At 37.6% G+C, this 16085-nt stretch overlaps 1 long non-coding RNA gene and 1 pseudogene across 1 annotated transcript; one reads left to right on the top strand and one right to left on the bottom strand.

The window, feature by feature from the left end:
• Positions 1–1046: 1046 nt before the first annotated feature.
• LOC104851982 lies at positions 1047–1733 on the top strand (annotated as a pseudogene).
• Positions 1734–7177: 5444 nt separating this feature from the next.
• LOC104851959 lies at positions 7178–13272 on the bottom strand. Its single transcript, XR_777349.2, has 4 exons — positions 13118–13272; positions 10506–10546; positions 9710–9763; positions 7178–7402 (listed from the first exon to the last, which is right to left on the bottom strand). It is a non-coding gene; the product is annotated as an uncharacterized LOC104851959 (long non-coding RNA).
• Between the last annotated feature and the right edge of the window lie 2813 nt (positions 13273–16085).

Genomic DNA, 16085 nt, shown 5'->3' with positions numbered 1-16085 from the left:
AATATGGGCTTCTATGGGATTTAGGTTAATGAGTCTTATAATTTCTCAAACACACAAGCAGTGCCCTTTGCGTTGGCTTGGACTTTAATTGTCTGTGTCATTTCAGGACAGTTGGTATTGCCTCCACGTAGTTACACACTTGCCAAGTGGTCGATCGTCATAGAAGAACTCTGCTAGGTGGAGGTAAATTAGAGTTCTGATGTAACGTAGCCTCTACATTAGTAAAGAAGCTAAGAGACATTTACTTTGAATTTTCCCTATTATTCTCTTTCTAATTTCAGAACACAGTGATCGGGAACACCATGTCTGTTCATTCTGTGTAAATCAGGCTCACAGGCAGTCACAGAGATTTACCATTGCAATAGATCCTGAAATTGAAGAATGGCAGACAAAATCAAGACATAGAGATCAAAAGAAAACACTAACTTTTGGTATACAAATATCAATAAAGAATGAGAGAAGTGTTATGTGAATATTTGCGTACCATCTTTTTTATTTTTTGCACTCACAACCAGCTTCTCAAGGCAGTAATGTGGTGTAAAATGTAATTACTTAGACCTAGTGTAAACAACACGACATTTCAGCTCTCACATGTTGAATAGGAATCTATTTACTAGGTATATTCAGATTTTTTATGCACTATAAATGTTATTAAGCACAACATAATGTTGATTTATAAGACACTGTTTTTTCTTTTTCCACAGTTGGAATACTGAAAATACTTTTCCCAAAGTATGAAAAGTAATTGATTCTGCTGGAGTTCAACTTGGAAAAAACTTTTCCTTCATGATCCAGTTATATAGGGTTAATGGAAACTCTACTATTCTGATATTCTATACTATTCTGATATTGTTACATTCTCATCTTATGGTTTGGATAATATTTTTCTCAACATTGTATCAAGAAGTAGCAACGGAAAACCACACAAAAGTGACAGTGTTTATCTTAGTAGGATTGACAGAGGACCCAAAGTGGAAAATTATTCTGTTTATTTTATTCCTTACTTTATTTTCTTACCTACTTTCTAAGCATCTCAGGCAACCTGACTATCATTACCCTCACTCTACTGGATTCTCATCTCAAGACTCCTTGCTTTCTCCAAAATTTTTCCTTTTGAGAAATTTTTTTATACCACAATTTGTATTCCCAAACTGCTTGTTAGCATGGTAACTGGTGACAAAATCATTTCTTACAACTGATGTTCAACTCAGTTATTTTTGGCCTTCCTTCTGGGTGCATCAGAATGTTACCTGCTGGCTGTCATGTCATACGACCGTTATGTGGCCATGTGTAAGCCTCTGCATTATACAACCATCTTGAGCTCAAAAACTTGCACATGGCTGGTTCTTAGCTCTTGGAGTGCTGGTTTCATTAATATTTTTCCAGGACTTGTCTTAGGTTTGAGCCTCGATTTCTGTGACTCCAATATCATTGATCATTTCTACTGTGATACTGCTCCTACACTGCAAATCTCTTGCATAGATACACCTTTGTTGGAAATGATAAGTTAGTTTTGTCTTAGCTTTGCTGACTCTCTTGCTCACTTGGGCTTTGGTGATCCTATCATACACACAAATTAACCTAACAATTTTAAAAATACCTTCTGCCAACCAGAGAAAAAAGGCTTTTTCCAGATGTTCTTCTCACATGATTGTCCTCTCATCTCATATGGCAGCTGCATCTTTATGTACATGAAACCTTCAGCCAAACAGAGGTTGTCTTTAATGAAATAAAAAAAAAAAAAAAAGCAGGAAAAAAGAAATAGTTTATAAGCTGTCTTTCCCAAATAAGGATTTCCCTTTCAAAGTCATTTTTAAAAATTTCCTGTTACATTAAAAAAATTTTCAAATGACCTCTTTCTCTTCTCTTCTTTCATAGAAATGTAGCTAATTTTTAAAATATTATTTTATCAAGCTTGTGTATCAGTTATTTGAACCTGTCAGTTTTCTATACAGATGTATATTAGATTTAGCTCTTTTTATCATATTATTTTCATAAAATCTAAGTTTAAAACAATTCTGTAATGTAACATCTAAGACTTTGATTTTTCTCCAGCTTAATTACGTCCTGTTTTACAATTTCAGGTGTTTATCTCTAAGATATTTTAAAATGGAATTTGTAGCCAGGCCTGGTGGTGTACACCTGTAATCCCAGCACTTGAAAGGCTGAGGCAGGAGGATGACTGAGAGTTCAAGGTGATGTAGCAAGTAAATGACAGCCTGAACTGCCTACCAAGAGTATCTAAAAAGGGAGAAAGTAAAATGGAAGATGTGATGAAAAAATCAATTTTATTCCTTATAATGAGAATTTAAAAGTGTTTTGTACAGTGTTAGTGTAATAAAAATTTCATATTGTATGCTAAATTTGTGTTTCATTTTATAGGTAAGTAAACATTAAGTCATGTATGTGTATAACTTTGTCTACTATATTTGGTTAATAATAAAATGTAGCCCAGAAAAATCATTTTTCATTCTTGATCAGTTGCTCTTTTTTCACTTTAGAACTGATTGTGTTCCTTTGATTATATATCTGTAATCTAAGAACTATTTCACTTTTGAGATTTTTAAAGCTAATGCGGTCTAAAATAACTATGAGATAAAAAAATGTAAAATACGAATTCATTTATATTATTAGTTGTAGTTAGTACATCTGTTAAGAAAACAGTATTAAGAAAACTGACCACAATGAACCCTTATCTTTAGAATCACTGATCCAGTTTTAAAAAATATTTATGGTAGAATTCAGATAATCCAGTATATTTACATGTGCTAAGTATACTTAATAAAGGAGTAATTGATAAATTCATTAGGTCATGTTACCAAATTGAGTTGAGAAATTCAGGAAGGAAGGGAGGAACAATGGAAAGAAAAAAGGGAAGGAAGGAAGGAAGGAATAAAGGAAAGTGGGAGGAAAAAAGAAGGGAGAAGGTATTGGAAGCTGCGCAAACTTCCAACCACCAAGGGCACTGCAGCAGGATAACAAAAGACAAGAACAGATCTCTACTGAATAGAGGGGGAAGATGGTCAAAGCTGTTCTCAGGCTGAGAGCTGTCTCCCGAAGTTGGCCATTATTTATTGAACAAACAGCTCCTCAAAGTAGTAAAGGTCACTTTGAGGAACAGTGGAGAAGAGAGTACTGACTTGAGCATGGTCCTAGCAACAAGGGAACAAGACTTTCTTGCACACGAAGTATCATTTTTAATAAATTTTATTATTGTATCCCTTTCTCCCTCAAGCCTCCTCCCTTCTATATTTATGGAAAGTTTTGTTTGCATTTTTTCCTTCTACTTTCACTTTTTTTCTTTTCCTTTCTTTCCTCTCTCCCTTCCTTTTCCCTAATTCCCTTTTCCATCTGAACTCTTTCTTTCCATTTGCCAACATCCATTAAACATTTCAGTGCCTATTTACAATGCAGTATTCAAACATGTGTCTGATTTATTTCACTAAAGTGTATGCTCAAGGTCCATCAGGAACAGATCATTAATTGCTGGAAAATTTGGTATTTTCCATCAATTCATTTTTGCTTCAATAGAAATTTTATGTACGAGTCATGTTGCCCTTAGCTGCAACGTTGTCTTGCCATCCAAGATGTCACAGCCTCAAGGCTCATTGAAACCTCCACTGTGACCAGAGGTGTGGGGAGTTGTTCTGTTCCCACACACCAAGTGCTGGCTTTCCAAGCAACCCATTGTGGGCTAATAGGCAAACTCCGACTTTTTACATGAAAAGCCAATTCATGAATCTGTAGCTCACTCTGGGCGGTCTCCATCAGGGAAGACAAGAAAGAGAAAACAAAACTGAATTTAATAAATTTCTGTGTTAATGAGGATCATTCTGTCATAATTGGAGCTATAACACTGAATCTGTGTCCTCCAGTAATCATTAGTTACAGTGTTTTCCCTGTCTCTGAACCCAGAAAAGAAATGCCAAGAATAGAAATAAGTGAATACCAATGATTTAATTGAATATCTTATTATCAGTCACAGAAAACACTAGTGTTGTGACCAGATGGCGTTGTCCCCAAAGACCACCAAGGAGCCGAGTCCAATGTAATTACATGAGAAGTTTATTGCAGGCTCGAGCCCGGCAAGCTTGAGCCTGGGCCCTCATACCTCACTGACTAAGAGGATCAGGAAGAAGAGAGCCCCGACCCTTTTCTGAGGCATACTTTTATAAGGTTTGGGTGGCTTAAAATCTATTCCTTTCTTATTGATGCCTTATCTTACTTTCTATTACTATTGAATATTGCTGGGGTTCTTGAAAGAACAGGAGGGCAGAAGCGGGAAATAAAGGGAGGGACAGGTTCAGCTTGGGGTCAGTGTGGTTAACTGCAGGTTTAGCACGATGACTGGTTCTAGGTGCTATTTTAGGGCATCAGGAACAGGATGTTCTAAAGGCTGGCAATTATATATTCTTGCCAATCCTGGAAATACTTTTGTTTCTCTTACTTTGGTGTATTCAGTCCTGAAGGAAATTGAGATAGGTTAAATAAATTTAGGACTGATCAACCTTATGTGACCAGTTTTTAGACAGCTGCTCCTTAAGTTAACATGCTTATGTGCAGGGCTAAGCAGGCATCTGTCCTGAAGTTTTAAGGTAATAAAGGAGATAAATATGAAATAAAGCAGAGATGCCAAACTTTATCCTGCTTTTAGTTACCCATTGCACATCTATAGGCTCAGCCTCTGAGACCTTGCCATAATATGTTTTTCTTCAATGAAATCATTACTAATTCCTGGGTGTGCTGATGTATTGAGCCTACACAGTACACATAATAAAGGAAATTGATGATTTAGAGGTGGAAGTTGGGCAGGGAGATAAGTATTGTAGCTTGTGCAGGATTTTCGGAACTGAGAGCATAGCGTTAGATGACATACATAAGGAAGTAAACTTTTTGCCTTTCTGTGATGGAAAGTGAGATAATAGGGTTAAGTTCCCTTAAAAGTAGAAAGTGATGATATATTCTATATACCATATGAATAGTCAAAGTTAACGTCACTTAGTTGTTTTCCTAGTCTCTCTGTTTCTTTAAAACTAGTTATTAGAACCAAACAGAGATTTAACACCAACTGCTAGTTTATGAGCTCTTCTTTCAGAAGTAGAATATTTAGATAATATACAATATAGTAACAGTAGAAATTCAATTTTGGAAATATGCTACTCTGCTTTCTTTTCTTTCTAGACGTATTGTGGAAGAATTTCCTGCAGAGAAGAACTGCTGAGATATCTGAATTTGGGCAAGCTCCACCTTAAGAGATGAGATGATGAGAACTCAAACCTGGATGAGGTCAGTTTGAATAACACAACACTAAATTGGCAGATGTTTAAAAAGAGTGCAGTGTGTGGCCATTTGAGAGATGCAGATGAAAACAACACTGAGATTCCATTTCACCCCAGAAGGAGTGGCTGCTATCAAGAAATCAACAGATAACAAATGTCAGCAGGGTTATAGGGAGAAAGAAACCTTCTCCATTGTTGGTGGGAGTGTAGACTGGTGAACCACGGTGAAAATCAATATGAAGATGCCTCAGACAACTAGGTCCCGTTTGACCCAGCTATGTCCCTGCTGGATATCTTCCAAAAAGAATTAAAAGAATCATGCCACAGTGATACATGTGCACCCATGTTTATGGCAGCACAGTTTGTAATAGCTAAAGTTTGGAAACAGCCCAAGTGGCCATCAACTGGAGACTGAATAAACACGGTTTAAAAAAAAAATAATATGGAGTACAACTGAGCCACAAAGAATGAGAAATTAGAGTCATTTATAGCTAAATGGTTTCACAGTGAGGCCAGGCTGTTAAGTGAAATAAATAGGACACACATGTGTAAGTACTGAATAATATCTCTGGTATGAGAAACTGAAAGTGAAAATAAGGATTAAAATGAGTAACTGATAATGTGAAATAGGAAGAAAAGGTACTAAGGAGTAGGGGAACTGGGCAGCAGGGGAAAGGAAAGAAGGAAAAGGCAAAAATAATATGAGATAAGAAATAAATGGAAAAAAAGCTTTTGCAAAGGGGGGGTGGAGGCGTTAAAGGAGGGCAGGGGAATGGGGAAAAATAATAACAAGATACATCATGTAAAGGTACAAGTTCCCAATGATGAATGTAAATGTATTGTATACCTAAAATGTACCCATAAAAACATTTAAGAGAAAAAAAAAAAGAGTGCAGTGTGGAAGGTAAAACCTGAATTACCCAGTAAATCAGAAGTTCTTTTACACCCAAATAAACCATGTTTTTAACTAAGTCATGTTTTCTTTTTTTCAATTTTTATTTTTATTAGTACGTTTAAAGGAGGGCAGGGGAATGGGGAAAAATAATAACAAGATACATCATGTAAAGGTACAAGTTCGCAATGATGAATGTAAATGTATTGTATACCTAAAATGTACCCATAAAAAAATTTAAGAGAAAAAAAAAAAGAGTGCAGTGTGGAAGATAAAACCTGAATTACCCAGTAAATCAGAAGTTCTTTTACACCCAAACAAACCATGTTTTTAACTAAGTCATGTTTTCTTTTTTTCAATTTTTATTTTTATTAGTACATATTTGTGTATATAATGATCACATTCTTCATGAGAATTTGGTCCATGTACATAACACATCTCAGTTATTTTTCATATATATTGTGATTCTAAGCTCTCAAGACTGCCTGGTGTTAGATAGTATATTTATGCAATGCAGATGTTTTGAATTACACTTTTTATAAAAGGTTGTTTAAGTGTGTGGAAGAGTGAAAATACCTCCCCAAATACATTGCTTTGGCACATGTGCAGTTGGTTATTCAGGGAAACTGCAGAGCAGGCAGACACAGAAACCGCTCTGAAGGGCTGTGGTTGTGTAAAAAGAAGTTTCCCTTGATCTACCTTAGTGAACAGCGGATGTGGGCGAGGCCTCTTCTAGTTGACGACTCCCCTTCTGCTAGGGAAGATCTTTTCCCAGGAGCAGACTGGGGACCTGAAGACTGACTCGCACAGAGAAGGCCACAGGTGGCCCTCACTGGAAGACTTCATCTCCCTCGGGTGACAGCACGTGCTGGCTGTTATCTCCTCCCCTCTATTTTAGGAAGAGGATATACAGATATTTCGCCTACACCTGCCTTTTGTGTAATTACTTTTCCCCATGTGATGCACTTGTGAACGACAATGAATTTTTAACATCATTATCGTCTACTGATTTTGATCAATTGCCAGTTTATTTCAGAGACTTAATGAGTGGGGTGGAAAGAGAAGTATCCTTCGCCCGTATAACAATTTGGGGGAAATTCAAGGAAAACGGAAGAGCTGAAAAAAAAGAGGAGATCCAGGAGATCAAGGTATTTAAATCTTGATTTCTTCATGGTCAGGTAGCAGTTTTATTCGCTAACTGTTTGAAAAAGGAAAGAATAGCTCCTGGCATCTGCAAGAACAAAAAAACAAACAAAAAATTAGTAGCTTCTTGTTTTAAAAATAGTTGGGTTTTTTTAGATTGCAATAGGACATTTATACTATTTGTGCTTCTTGTTTTGAGTTTTGCAGAAATTAGGCAGAACATTTTCAGAACATTTTCTTTACCACCAAACCTAGTTCATGCTAAACTTCAGGTTTTGCCACACAAAGTCACCCATTTAAACTGTAACAATAAAGACAGACAAAATAATAGGAGTGGATCAAATCAAGTGATCTTTTTTTTGGGTGGTGCAAAGGTTCGAATTGAGGACCTCACACCTACTAGGCAAGTGTTCTATCTCTGACCTACAGCCCCAGCTCAAGTGACATCTTGAATTAATGCTGGCATTCTGAGTTAACTATGTCCATGTGAATGTGCCAATTATCAACATCATCCTCACTGCAGTGTGTTCCCAGTCAATCTGGGTGAGATATTTCATAGAAGATAGAAATTGTCCTTCACATTCTATTCAGTTTTGAGAGACTTCCTGGAATTGCTTTCTAAAATTGTCTGAGTTACTTTTCTTGTTGCTGAGACACAATACCTGACACAAGTTAGAGGAGGAGAGGTTGATTTCAGCTCACAGTGGGTAGAGGTTTCACTCTATAGTCAGCTGGCTCTAAGGTAGGGTGGCCTGGCACAGGGCATCACCCAGGAGAAATGGTTCATGGCATGGCAGGCAGAAGGCAGTGAGCCTGTCCTCCATTTGTCCCTTTATATCCCACCCAGGCTACAAGCCTATTGGTGGGTGCCAGCCACACCCAGGATGGGCCTTCCCATTAGCCATATCCAAAACTGCTAAACCAATCAGTGGACTAACTGAGTTTCCCTCATTCCATATTCACAACCCCTTCCTTCAGATTCACACACTCCAGATCCAGCCACCTACGAAAAGCCCTATGTGTGAACACATGAGGCTTTTGGGGAACATCTAGTTACAAGTCATACATTCATCACAGAAATCACATGTGTACTTTTATGCAGTGTAGGTACAAACATATAAGCATATAACTGTACCTACATGTCTGTATGCACACACACATATATAGAAATGCATGGTTCATGTACCTTAACAGTTGCTCCCTGAGAGCCACTTTCATCCACCTTTTTATGACAGCTACACCTGTGCTCTGTCCTGCCATTGGCACCATCTCCTCAGCTCACTAGTAAATCACAGACACCTTGACTTGGAAGTTAGCCTGGTCAATCCATGGTTTCCTAGGGAAAGTCTCCAACTGAAAGTCTTTTGAGTTTTGTGTTATACACATTTTGAAAGAATTATTATGCCCTCATTAAAACTGGGACAGTGATTTTTTTCTTCCATTTTATGACACCTACTTGGAAGTTAGCCTGGTCAATCCATGGTTTCCTAGGGAAAGTCTCCAACTGAAAGTCTTTTGGGTTTTGTGATATACACATTTTGAAAGAATTATTATGCCCTCATTAAAACTGGGACAGTGATTTTTTTTCTTCCATTTTATGACACCTCACACAACTGGATACCTGGATAAATGGATTCTGGGCTTGGAAAATGAATAACCAAGCCTTCCTTTTGCCTCTGGAAAATTCTTCTATGACCTACACTTTGTTATCCAACCTGGATCTAGAGCACAGAGTTCCATGATTTCTGTAACTCAGATACTACAATGACTTTAGTGTTCATATTCTGCTATGACACCTCACACAACTGGATACCTGGATAGAATGGATTCTGGGCTTGGGAAATGAATAACCAAGCCTTCCTTTTGCCTCTGGAAAATTGTTCTATGACCTACACTTTGTTATCCAACCTGGATCTAGAGCACAGAGTTCCATGATTTCTGTAACTCAGATACTACAATGACTTTAGTGTTCCCATATTCTGCACTTAAGTGTTCCTGAACCTCACTCAGGATGGTGTTGGATCTGTGCTTTCCTCCTGGACTCTTACTTGAGAGACGCCTCAGGAGGATTTCCCTGCTCCCCTCCACTTCAGTGTCCCTGTCCTCCAAATACTAGCATTTCTGTTAGCGTTTAAAATACACATCTCCCTAGCCTTTGCTTTCAGGCTTAAGGACATAATCAAGAGCCAAGAAACAGCTGACCATGCTACATATTTCTTCTTATGTTCTTTATATGAAATATTTTCAAATACACTCAGTGAAAGTAGAGAGACTACGTACATGGGGCTTTCCTCTTCACAGTGCATCCGTTCTTGGAAATGAATGGGAGAAAGCACTGGTGGTCATTAAGAAAGTCCAAGGGGGTGGGGGTGAGAAAGCCCAAAGATAAACTTACAATTACAGTAATTGGTGGTGGTTGAATAACAATTTCCTCTGGCACCATGTGTTCCTGATAAAAGTGGAGAATTGTGTTAGATGAAGAGAATTCTCGAGTTCCTCCAGAAGATAAGACTGTGGAGCTGTACTTCATTAAGAAGCATTGCTTCCTGACACTGCTTTTCATGCAGACATCTTCTCTTTACTCTGCATTCTGGATTGTGTTAAATTTGCTTTAGTTTTTGCCATAAACTGTTTGGAATGCTAGCTTAGCTCTGCATATTAAAGAAATTGAGAAAAAAATGCTAATTCTGTGCCATGCAGGAAATTATATTCTTACCTTAAGTGCTTCCTCATATAGTGTCGGAGCACATTTCTTTGCCTTTTCTTATTGAAAATTAAAAAATGAATATGTGACTATATTAAATCATCTTTTTTCAGAGACTTCATGTTAAACATTTATGAAGGAGCTATTTTTTTTCATAGCTTGGAATTTAAGAAGCAGAGAGACATAAATAAATAAATAAATAAATAAATAAATAAATAAATAAACTCTTCAATTCAAGAAGCAGAGAAAAATGTCTCCTTTAATTTCTTTTAAGGAATTCAAGTGTCACCCAGAAGTAGGAATTATAATTGTTGCTCCAACAAAAATGTGAAAGAAAGAAGTAGATAAGGGTAACCTTCTTACCAAACCGTCATCAAGTTCAGATTTAGCCATACATGCTGGACAGATTAAGTTGTAAAAAACTGGGGAAATATAACATTGAATTGTGGACATACAATTCTTGAAAGTTGAAAAAATTCAGACTCACCGTTTCAGTGCCATCTGTGGAGGTGAGGGTAGCACGATCCTCTAAATAAAGAGAAGAAGAGTTTGTAGTATTGTAGTGTAGCTCCTAGTGGAGGCGTTGGAGCAAGTTCTAACCTAACAGCTCCATTAGGATTAGGAGTATATAGTCTGTCTATTACCCAGGGAATGTTTTCTTGTTCTTAATAATTTGTGTCAGTAGTCGTGGAACAAGAGCAAGTTAAACTCAAACCAAACAATAGTTCTTAAAATGTTTAAAGTTACAGGTGCTTCACGTACATCGTGAAAACAATCACTAATTCCCATGTTTATAAGATGTGTTGAAATTGAGGACAATTGAGTCTATATTCCTCATGATGGGGAGAGTGTTTTGGAGGGACAAGTGACAGATTTTCAGATGCTGCCTGGAGGAGAGATTGTTTTTCTCACTCAAGTCTGTCTTAGCTCTGAGAACAGGGTTTTTATACTTACCTGTTTCTACCTATACCACCAAGATAGTAAGTAAGTCATCCTACTTCCCAGTAATGTTCAACAAATCAGCCCCCCTCCCATAGGACTCTTTATGTGGATGCTAATCACGCTTTGATTTACTTTCACTGTTAGGAGGCAGCCAATAGATTTATAGATTTACTGAATTGCAATTGCATCTATGGTTTGACAGAGAGATCTGCAGAAAGTGTGAAGTTACAGAGAATATTGAGACATAATCATGGAAAAATAATTTATAGAAATCTCCTTTCCTTTGATTATTTAGGTCTCCAGTGTTTCTTTATAAACTGTAGTATGAAAATAGTATCTGGAGTAACAAGGAAATTCTAGGTGATTAGTTTTGCCCATGAACATCAAGAATGGTTAAGAGCTTCATTGTGGTGTGCAGTAGGGCAGTTTCATCATTGAAGGTGAGGACAGGCACTTGGTTTCTAAGAACCAATTCACAGATTTGTTAATACCATGGAAATACAGCTGACATCAGGAAAACATGTTGCTCAGCAGGATTGTTTAGCTTAGTAAAAATTGTTTTCAGACCAAGCTTTAGTCAAATAATTGACAACTCATCCTGAGAGCAGAGGGCTGAAATCAGTCATTTGGATTTTTGATCCAACAATGTACTCAATTGCAAAGCTTCTAGACTATAACTTTATAACGTTATAAACGTGACTATCAGGGAGTTGTATTTCACCTTCAAGGACCATCACCTTATGTCAATCTGTGACTTAGTACCAAATGATGGAATATTAATCTCTGTAACTATTCTCTTTCTTTCCCCACATCTCCAGTAAACTTAATATATTAATTATGCCCTTTAGTCCTAGCACTAATTTTCACCTGTCACTCAGCATAGAAGTAGACTCATATCTTTACACTCTAAAATAATTTGTTCTTTGGTGATGAACCTTCTCCCTCTCCCAAACCATTTCTCCTCCTGTGTTTATGATAACGCTTTTTTAGTGGTAAGAGAGTATGGACAATAAATTGGCAGTGTTTGGTGAGTAGAAATAAGGATTCAAGAAGTCCTGTAGTTTTCATTATTTGGTGAGTAGAGTGAGAAAGATCATCAGTTTTCACCTCAAGATCCTGTCCCAGTAGTCATCATGGAGCTGACTGGAATTAGAATATTTGCAGTCTCTCAGCTTGAGGAAAAAGCTGGGAGAAACTCCTGACAAGAGCAGTGTAAGTCTCTGCTCCTGTGAAGCTTGATCCACTATGACTATCATTATCAAGATTGCTGCATGATATACCAGAAATGCATCTATTTCTGTGTTGAGTAAAAAAGTAGCCAGTCACTTCTATATGAAGAAATGAAGAAATAAAAAATTCCAGTTGAATACATTCTAATTTTCAAAGGGTAAATTCCACCATGGAGTGACCTCCTCTGTGTCCTTTTCCTCCTCACTCCTGTCATGGACACATATGAGAGTGTCTGCAGCAGTAAATCATCACCATCATCATCATCATCACCACCACCACCACCACCACCACCACCATCATCGCAATAATTCCTAGTAGGTTTTAAGATATTTTAATTCTACTAAAAAGGAAATACAGCGTCTGCCAAAAAATGTATACATACTTCAGGAAATGAAATACTAACTTTGATGAGACATCACTAAATTAACACAAGCTACCTTTGGCCTCTACAATTAGAAGAGGTGCTCTAAGTGGTGAGTATTACCTTTGAGACATTTATTACACAGCAAACTGCTGCTTGCTTAAACTTGAAAATTGAGATTGCTACATATGCATTTTCAGTTTCTTCTCTAAGGTCTGACAGTGTGGTGGGTTTTCCGTGATATATGGCATCTGCTAAAGCCCCCTATAGAAGGGTAACACAATCTGTTGAAAAAAACACCATACCGTTTTTCTTCTCGGAAGTGTGTGTATGTTTTGTTAGCAGACTCTGTATGATTAAATTTTACTGATGTGTCACCTTTCACTGAGCGTACTGAGGTTACTGAAAAAATAAACCACAGCTTGTTAGAAAGAAAAGAGGAGAGATTTCATCTATATCTTGATAAGGAAAGATGTGCACATAGACCCAGAGAGAAGGTGCTCCAACCTACACTTCCCTTAGGTATTGGACCCCGAAATCTCTTTTAGAAGGTGAATCTGACTTACGGCTTGAAACCATGAGGCTACACAGGCCGATCACAAGGAGAACCATGAAGGTCATCGCGGTAAACGGAAGAACCAATTTACAGAAAGCAGAAGTCTCAAGTAGATAGACTCAATGTTTGGCTGAGTAGATGGTCTTTTATATAAGGCAGTGATCTCTTATGACTTGTTTTTCATGTAAAAATTTTAATGATTTGAAACAAGGAAAATAGACACTAAGTAAATAAAACTGAACAAATAACATAGTCTAAAGTTGAATGACAAGGTCATCTGCCTCAAAGAACATTACTCTTTCAAATATATTCTGAGAGGAAGATATTAAAATAAGAACTATCTAGATAAGGATTAATTTCAGAGCTAACTGTTAGGTTTCTTGCAGAGATTTCCTATTAAAAATTATTTCATTGAAAAATGTAATTTGCTGCAGCCTATTCCAGACAAATGTGAATTCTCCCCTCTTTTGAGATTAAATTAGTTTGGTTTTCATCTATTTAAAAATTTCTATTGAGATATCTTTTTATATGTTATCTTTAGGAATGTGTAGTATAATGTATGTATTTTGAACTTTCCTAGTTATTTTCACTTTGACAACTTTGATTCAATTTTTGGGGGGTCTTTAAGTAGGAATTGTGTGATTTTTACTCTTAAATTTTAAGTGTATTTTACAGCCCAAAACAAAGTGTATCTTAGTAAATGTGTTTTCTTATTTTTGTGATAGCAAGGATTGACCCTAGACCATTGGTGATATCCCTAGCCTCTTCCTTATTCTATATTTTAAGATGAGGATTCATTATGTCACTCTGAGCTTAAGAAAAATATGTTTATATTGCCTTCCAAACTCCAGTCATATTCTCCTTATTTAGCACCCTTGTCAATGTTTGCCACAATAACATTTTTTTTCCACAAGACAAGTTTTTATTGGGGAGAAAGAGCTGTCAAGCTACCTCAAACATTCCGAGAGACTGAGACTAACTGGGGTGATGTTTATATAGGGCATAGGGAGTTTATATAGGGAGAGTATCCTGAGAGTTGAGCAATGGGCAGCCAGGGATTGGAAGGGGAGGATCACATGGGTAGCAGGATGGAGCAACAAGTTAGGGTTTGCTTCTCCAGAGGGGATAGGTTTCACTTTTCCAAAATGCTTCATTTCCATAAGTGAGAACCATTCTAGGAACAGGAGCCATTTTAGAATGTAAGACCATTGGGATATTTTGTCTGGTAGAGCCCTCTATCTTTCCAGACTCTTGTTATTATGGAATAGGAGTTAAAGTCTCTTTTTCTGCAACTGCTTTCTGTGAGCAAAGGGTCAATGTTGGGTGGGGGCTTTAGACAGCCAAAGTATGGTCTTGGTAGGTGGAGCCAGCATCAGTAGTGAGGGGCTGTGATAGCTGCCCATGAGGAGTTTGCCTACCATCTGGTTGGAAAAGGCCCACATGAGTTCCTGTAAGAAATTCTGTAAACAGTGAAACAGGCAGGGTGTAACAAACAACATTATGGAGAAGATGGTGAGGGGACCTAGGCAAGGGAGGAGCCACGGGAGCCATTGGTCAAAATATCCTGATAATAGTTATAACCTGTCTAGATTTTGATTACACATTTTCATGCACTGTCTAAGATCTCCTACCTTGTTGCCTATGTTTCCTTTCAAAGTATCAGCACTCTTCTCCCAGTATAAGATATATCTCCCTCTTTCTGCTGTGACACCTACTGTGAAATACCATTACTTGTGGATTAATCTTCGACTGTAGGGTGATGAAGGAGTCTGCCGCCTTTTTAAATCCTCATGTAGCTCCTGAGATAGGGAGCAAGTGAAATGTGTTGATATTGAAATTCCCAAGATGCCTGTGCCTTTTCCTGCCAGAAATCAGGGTCCCATTAGGAAGGGGAGTACAGGAGGGCCAATTGTTAAGATGGTGGATATTAGTTTAAAAAAAAAGAAGTGTAGCACATTTCTTGTTGATATTATCTGTATGATCACTTTGAATTTGGCAGCTGATAGGCAAGCATGAGCCAGATTTTTAAAGAACTTAGAGCCTGAAAAACAGAAGCCTGAGCACACTAGAATGGAAGGGCAGGTTGGGGAGAAATCCTCACTTAGATACTGAAATAGTGAGTGATTATAACCTGTTGCTCTCAGAGTCTTTCATTGATAAAGCTTATCTATAAATCTGATACTTTGTCAGAAGTCTCTCTCATTTTAGCTGTAAGAAGAGACAATGTGAACAGCAAATTTTTATCGTTTCTTATTCTTTTGGCTAAGATCAAGTGTGAAGAAGAAATTTCACAAAGAAATGTAAAACTCTAGCTGAGCTCTTGTAGATTTTACCATAGTTTCTCCTAATGATCCATAACCACAGTCAGTGACTAGTAGAGCTAGAAATAGCCAGAAGGGGTTAGTGACTGGAGCCCCTTTTTATACCTAGCTTTATTATTATGGCACATTTTATGCCTCTTTGTGTTATTCTTTTCTGCTGGGTGTTTGAGACCAAGTGAAAGTGAGACCTGTGTCAGTCAATATGAACATCTTGCCATCTATCATAGTCAGGTAAATCTCTTTAGGCATTATTTTGGAACCATGCATAGAGCCTCTCAGCTCCGCCATCAGTGTCAGCCATCAGGGTGAGTCAAAGCCTTGCTTGACCTTGTTGCCTTCCATGAAAGCTTGGGAGATTTTTCCCTCTTTGTGACCCTCCTTTGGCACCAGGTACATTTGTCCTCTGTTGTCCTTCAATCTCCCTGCTCAGGAGGTTGGGTGGCATACCAAAGATATCGGATCCCATAGAAAAGGTTCCTCATGTCCTTAAGTCTTTGTTGACATCAAGAGTCTAGGGCCAAAATATTGGCAGTCCTCATACCCAGTTTCCTTTCTAGATTTGGTCTCCAAGATTTTGTTGTTGAACAACAGAAGAAAAGATCAGTGACAGTAGTGCAGTAGTGGCAGTGAGCTTAAGTATTATAATTTTACCTGAAT

The sequence above is a fragment of the Fukomys damarensis genome, unplaced genomic scaffold, assembly GCF_012274545.1.
Source record: "Fukomys damarensis isolate Sample0158 unplaced genomic scaffold, DMR_v1.0_HiC HiC_scaffold_15, whole genome shotgun sequence".
NCBI lineage: Eukaryota > Metazoa > Chordata > Mammalia > Rodentia > Bathyergidae > Fukomys > Fukomys damarensis.
The sequence above is the reverse complement of the archived record's forward strand: the minus strand, read 5'-3'. Positions and strand labels throughout refer to the sequence as shown.